Below are 6,899 nucleotides of genomic sequence, written 5' to 3'. Positions count from 1 at the left end.
ACAGCAACTCACCATCAGACTGGGTGGGGGCCTTGTGGCTGCTGCTGCTGCTGCTGCTGCTGCTGCTCCTGCTGCTCGCGTTTGTGAGTGACTTAGAACTAGCTGTATAGGTCAGGCTGGCCTTGAACTCACAGAGCTCCATCTGCCTCCGCCTTCCATGTGCCATCATGCTTGGCATCCCTCACCCACCCCAGGTGAGCTGGGAGCTTCCTGGCAAACCCTTTATCAGCTGAGCCATTTCCTCAGCAGTTCCTCAGAACTGCCCTCTTGCCGGAGCAAAGGGCGTGGGGTAGTTCTTCCAGCACAGAAAAGGCCACATAGCATGCTGTCCGCTGTCCTTTCTGCTCATTCCCATCGCATTAGATGCAGGACCCCGGGGAGGCCTGTCACAGCCACCCGGCACCTCTTCTCACCGGTCTTAAGGACCTAATTTGGTATCTGATGCCTTTGTCTTGTCCTGATGCTGAGCCAAGTATGGTTGGGTTTTGTGAAGTGACCCTGATTGTCAGCTGTAGTGGTGCAGGCCTTTACTCTCAGCCCTCGGGAGGCAGAGGCAGAGGCAGGCAGATCACTGTGAGTTTGAGGCCAGCCTGGTCTACAAAGTGAGTCCAGGACAGTCAAGGCTACACAGAGAAAAACAACAACAAAAACAAACAAAAAAGTGACCCTGTTCGAATTGTGAGATTTTATTTTTTGGAATAAAAATATTTATCATCTATCTAACTATCAATCTATCTATCCATCTATCTATCTACCTACCTATCTATGACATTTTCTTCTTCCTTTTTCTATTAATAAATTTTTCCTTGACAGTTTCATGCATTAAATAATGCATTCTGGTTTCCCTTCCCTCACACTCTCTTATTTCCCTCCTACCCTGCAAGCTCCCCTTTTTATCAAAGCTAAGTCCATCAGGGTCTAATAGACAGGACTAAGCCAGTGCTCACACAGGCAGCCCTGGCTAAACTCTGTGTACCAAAAACCCAAACCAAACATGGGAAGCTAAATAAAAATAAATAAATAAAATCATTTTGCCTTATTTTCATTTCTTGCTACTTCTTTATTCATTTATTTGTGAGCGAGTGTGTGTGCGTGTATGTGTGTGTGTGTGTGTGTGTGTGTGTGTACCCATGATGAGTCACCGTGCATGTGTGGAGGTCTGAGGATATAGCTCTGTGGAGCTGGCTCTCCCCTTCTGCTCTTACATGGGTTCGGGGGACTGAACTCCTATCACCAGTTTTGCACAGCAAATGCTTATTACCCTCTGGGCCATCTTAGCTACTGCTATTTTAGTTTGTCACACAGCTTTCATGTAGCCCAGGCTGGCCTCAAGCTCACTATGAAGCTGCAGATGACCCTAGCCTCCTGATTCTCCTGCCTCCACCTCCCCAATGCCGGGAGGACAGGCGCCATCACCACACCAGCAATGGAAACCACGGTTGTGTGCATGCTAGGCAAGCCACATTCCCAGGCCCAAACACCGGTTTAAAACCAGCCCGTTTCCACACCAGAGTCAGCCACCCTCCCCTCAGCACCCCGACTTCCAAGGACTCTTTTCTTAATTTACGACGGAAATGAGCAGTTGCCTCCTAACAACCCGAATCTGAAATTAGTGAGGCTGGAGAAGAGCGACCAAAGCACACACATCAGCTGGTTAAATAAGATCATGTGAAAAGACACTTCCCAGCTGGCTCTGCCATGCCTCACATCAAGGAGGCAACGAGGCAGTGTGCTCCTCACTGGAGGCGGCAATTATTTACCAGCACTTAGCGGGGCCAGGCGCTTACCCTAGGAGCGCTTAGTGGACACTGTAAAGCTATTTCTCAGCAGAGCTGCTCAGCTTCGAATACACAGAGAAACTGAGGCAGGGAGGAGGAAAGGGAGGACTCTCACAAGAACCTCTGCCTTTACCACCTCTACCATTGGTGTCCCCGACTCTTCCTGGAGACTTCTGGGAGCCAGGGGTGGCTCAGCCACATGTAAACAAAGGCATTGTTCAAATGATCTGCTCTGGGCTGGGGGCGTGGCTCAGTTGGCAGAGTGCTTGCCCAGCAGGCACAAAGTCCCAGAGTCCCGGCACTGAGGTGGATGTGCAGATCTCGTCTGTAACCTTAGTGCTCAGGAGGCAGAAGCAGGAGGGTCAGGAGTTTCAGGTCATCCTTGGCTGCATATTGAGTCTGGGGCCGCCTGAGATACTAGAGATGTGCCTAAAAACAAAACAAACAAACAAACAAAAACAAACAAACAAAAGAAAAGTCTGTTCCCCGGGCCTTTAGCTTTGCACAGGGTCACTTTGCTTTTATCAGGAAAAAATACAAGAAGTGACCAACAGTTCAAATGAGAGGACTCAGAGGCTGAGCCTGGGGAGATGCCCCTGCGTACAGCATGGGTGTGCAAGCCTGGGAAACTGAGTTTGGGTCCCCAGAGCCCACATTTTTTTAGAAAAGCCAAATGCGACAGCACAGGTCTGTGGTCCCAGCATGCCTAGCGTGAGGCAACGGACGGAGACAGGATACTCCCAGAAGCATGGCGTGCTCAACGGCGGTGAGACCCAGTCCAAAACAAAGCAGAAAGCAAGGCGAAGTCCAAAATCCAAGGTTGCCCTCTGACCTCTACCTGCCATGATATGACAGTGCTGCACAGCCACACGTGTACACACACACACACACACACACACACACACAAATCAGCAGTGGCCAGCTGAGCAGCAGCATCCTGTTACTTATAGCAGGAGGGAAGAATGGAAAAACACACAATGGCTGTGAGTTCAAGAGCAGCAGGACACCAAGTCTGTCTGTGGAGGGGGCTGAGGCTTCCAGAGGGATCCACACCCGGTCGAGTATCAGGTGCTGGACAGAGCTGGAAGAAGCTTTGACTTGCTTCCTTCCTCTTTCTTTTTTTCCTCCTTCCTTCCTTCTTCCTCCCTCCCTCCTTCCCTCCCTCCCTCCTTCCCTCCCTTCCTTCCTTCTTTCCTTCCTTTTTTGGTATTTTTGTATTGAGACAAAGTTTCCCCATACAGCCCTATAGTCTCCCTATAGATCTGCCTGTCTGTGCCTCCCAGGTTCTGAGATTAAAAGTCAGTGCCATCACACCCAGCTTTGTGTTTTTTTGTTTTGTTTTGTTTTTTTGCTTTAAACACTGTCTCATGTAGCCCAGGCTGTCCTCAGACACACTAAGTAGTTGTGGATAACCTTGAACTCCTAATATTCCAGCCTCCTCTTCCCCAGTGCTAAGATGACAGACTGAGTGACATTGGTTTACACAATAGTGAGGATGGAGCCCAGAGCTTTGTATGTAGGCAAGACTCTATTAACTTAGCTAAGTCACTGCCTGCACCCTGCCTTACATAGCCCCGGATGGCCACAAACTTGGGGTCCTCCTACCTCAGCCTCCCAAGCTTACATGCTGCAAAATGCTGGGCTCTAGAAGAAATTCCTTGGGCCTTGTCTGGGAGCACAAGTGGCCAGCTTGTCCATTCAGGGTCACAACAGAGGTCAAAGTGGCCCTTACTGGGTCATTTCGTAGACCCTTACTCCCTCCTTCAGCTGCCCAAGGCTCTAACACGCCAAAACACCTCATCTTCAGGATGTAGACAGGCCATGAATATACTCTTTCTCTCAGCTGAGTGATACATTTGGTTCTTGGGTTCAGAGGGAAGTAGTAGGGGTACCCGATCACAGTTTCATGAAGCTAGAGCTGCCACAGATGCTTTTTATAACCTGTTTCTTGCTTATAATCTCTTAAAACTAGAGATTGAACTCAGAGCCTCACAAATGCCACTCAAATACTCTACCACTGAGCCACACCCCAGCCCCTCACTGGGGGATTCTAGGCAGGGACTCTGCCACTGAGCCACACCTCAGGCCCTCACTGGGGGATTCTAGGCAGGGGCTCTACCACTGAGCCATACCCCAGCCCCTCACTGGGGGATTCTAGGCAGGGGCTTTCTCACTGAGCTACATCCCAGCCCTTCACTGGGGGATTCTAGGAAGGGGCTCTACCACCGAGCCATGGTCCCACCCCTACTTTTATTTTTATCTCAAGACAAGGTCTTACTGAATTTCCCAAGCTGACTTTAACCTTTGTGGCCTAGGCTCGGCCTTTCAATCTTCCAGCTTCAGCCTCCCTCGGAGGTGGTGTGACAGGCCTCCCCACCACACTCAGCTCTCTCAGACCAGGCAACCAGCCTGCAGGCCATAGGAAGAGACCGCCCAGACTCTGGCAGAGAACTGACCTGGACATCGTGAGCCCCAAGGGCGGCTGCCACAGCATGCAGCCGCTCTCCTGGCTTTCATCACGGTAACCGATGAGCCCCATGAAGAAGCAGGCACCTGCTTCCTTCCCACGGTGTCTGCTCGGGCTGGAGCTCAGCCCTGCCCTGCTCTGAGGAGCTTACCACACTGTTTCCCCAGCTCCAGAACACCCACAGCTGCCAGATGTGACAGGGCTTGCCCATGATCTCAGGACCCAGGAAGCAGAGACAAGAGAATCATCACGAGTTCAAGGTCAACCGTGAATGAATCCTGCCTCACAAGACAAAAAACAATAAAAACAAATCAGTGCTAAAAGAGGCTGGGTACCTGTAATCCTAGCTTCCTGATTGGCTGAGGCAGGAGGACTGTGGAGAACTCGAGGCTAGCATGAACTACACAGTGAGACCCTGTCCCAAAAGAACTATTAGAGGCTGGGATGTAGCTGAGTTAGTAGAGTGCTTTCCCGGCATACACAAAGCCGCGGGTTTGATCCCAAGCATGGCACAACACGGGCATGGTAATAACACATCCCTTAGTCCACCCAGGAGGCAGAAGCAGAAGGTCGGAAAGCTCAAGGTCAGTCGGCCTTGGCCGCATGAGATCCTGTCTTTCTTTCTTTTTTTCTTTTTTAAGTATTAACTGAAGATCCAATGCACCATGAGACACCAGCACGGAGCGAGGGGTACACTTGGGGTCAGGTTTCCTCTTACTGGGGGAGGAGGCAGAACACGGACCGCGCCCTCTGTTTGAGCTGCGTAGTCCCTGCCCTCCGGTGGTTTATTAATTTTTTTTATCTACCATCCTAAACTTCTTTTGCATTTATTAGAACAATAGGGAAGCTTATTGAGGTTGTATTTTTATTAAAATTTCTATTAACTTTTGCTATCAGGGCGGCTGTAGATTAATTAATTTTGCTACTTTTCTAAAGCCAAAAAAAAAAAAAAAATTAGAGCAGATGCCAAATTACTTCAAATCTGAAAGAAGCCGAATCAGAAAAGAGAAGTTGGAAAAGTGACTCAGGTGAGGAAGACATTTCCAACAGACTGGGGAGGACGAGAAACTTACTTCCATCCGGGTGTGGGGGCACACCTGAGTTCTCAGCACCGCAGAGGCTGATGCAGGAAGGTTATGGCGTGGAGGCCAGCTTCGGCTACACCGTAAGAATTCTGTCCTGAGAAATAGAAAGGGGGTGGCCCTGGAGGGATGGCTCAGAGGTGAGCACTGGCCGCTCTTCCGGAGGATCCAGGTTCGATTCCCAGCACCCACATGGCAGCTCCCAGCCATCTGTAACTCCAGTTCCAAGAGACTCACTATCCTCTTCCGGCCTCTGTGAACACCGCACACATGTGGTGCACACACACACGTGCAGGCGAAACACCCATACACATGTGGGGACAGGTGGGGAGAAAAATGGTTGTTTAAAAAGAAATTAGAAAATGGAAGGAGAGCTTGTGAGGCCCATTCCCACCCCTAGCTGAGAAGGTAGTTAAGGTTTCCCGGGGAAGTGGGAGTCATTTTCCTCACTGGTTTAGCCGCTGGTAAGTTGACCATGCTCATGTAACTAACCCTCAGCCATGTTTTTGCAGGGAACCCTAATGAAACTCAGTGGGTCCCCCAAACCCAAATTACACCAAACAAACAAAACACTTGAAAATAAAAGGGGGGTGTGCTGGGATGAGGAAGTTCAGCAAAAGTAGTAGGGGGTGAGAGAGGGCTGTGAAGGGCAGAATAAATGGACCGAAATATGTTATATCTATGAATTAAAGTTTTAAAGAATGATAACTAAAGAAACAGAAATTTCTTTAATTTTTTTAAATAAAATCATTAATAAAATGAAGGCTCCCATCAGAGATGACTCCCTGGAAGGGAGCATTTCTCTACCTTGTTTTTGTAAACAGGGACACAGGGGCTTAGATGGAGACGGGGGGGGGGGGGGAGGTGACCTTACATTGACCTCCTCTGCCTTCCGTGTTTTCACTGCTATGACAAAATGCTGAGGAAACAACATAAAGAAGAAAAGATTTCTTTTGGCTCCTGCTTTCAGAGGGTTCAGCCTGTGGCACTTGCTCCCATTGCTTCCGGGTCTACAAGAAAACTGAGCATCGTGGCAGGGGGCACAAGGTAGAGCCCGAGCTGGTCGCCTCACAGAGGCCAGGAAGCTGAGAGGCTGAGACAGCTAGCCACTTCTGGGGAATTTCTTCCTACTGCTCTCACTCCATCAGCTTGTCTCCTATGGGATGGTGCCACCCACTTTCAGGGCAGGAGTTGGCTCTGGAAACGCCCTCACAAACACACCCTAGACGGTTCTCAATCCAACCAAGAGGTAACTGTTACATCGCAGATGCCTGAAAGATGGACAAGGACCAACTCCGGAGGAAAAGACTTTCATGAGGGAATGGCTCCCCTCAGGAGACAAGGGCTCAGCAGCCACATCCCACACTGCTTTCTCTTCCTTCCTATGGTGGTGTGTGTGGGGCAGGCTGATTGGCACCAGCTTCCCACTGTGCTTTAAGCCTAGCCATGGAGCCCACTGCCTGGCTGGATCCTCTACTGCACTAGGGGTGAATCTGCCCATAGAGAAGTCACCCCAATGTCTCTGCTCAGGTCTATGTGGGCCATTTATGTGGCACACATTCCCCAGTGTTC

The sequence above is a fragment of the Meriones unguiculatus genome, chromosome 15 (assembly GCF_030254825.1).
Source record: "Meriones unguiculatus strain TT.TT164.6M chromosome 15, Bangor_MerUng_6.1, whole genome shotgun sequence".
Classification (NCBI taxonomy): domain Eukaryota; kingdom Metazoa; phylum Chordata; class Mammalia; order Rodentia; family Muridae; genus Meriones; species Meriones unguiculatus.
This window is presented reverse-complemented; position numbering follows the sequence as displayed.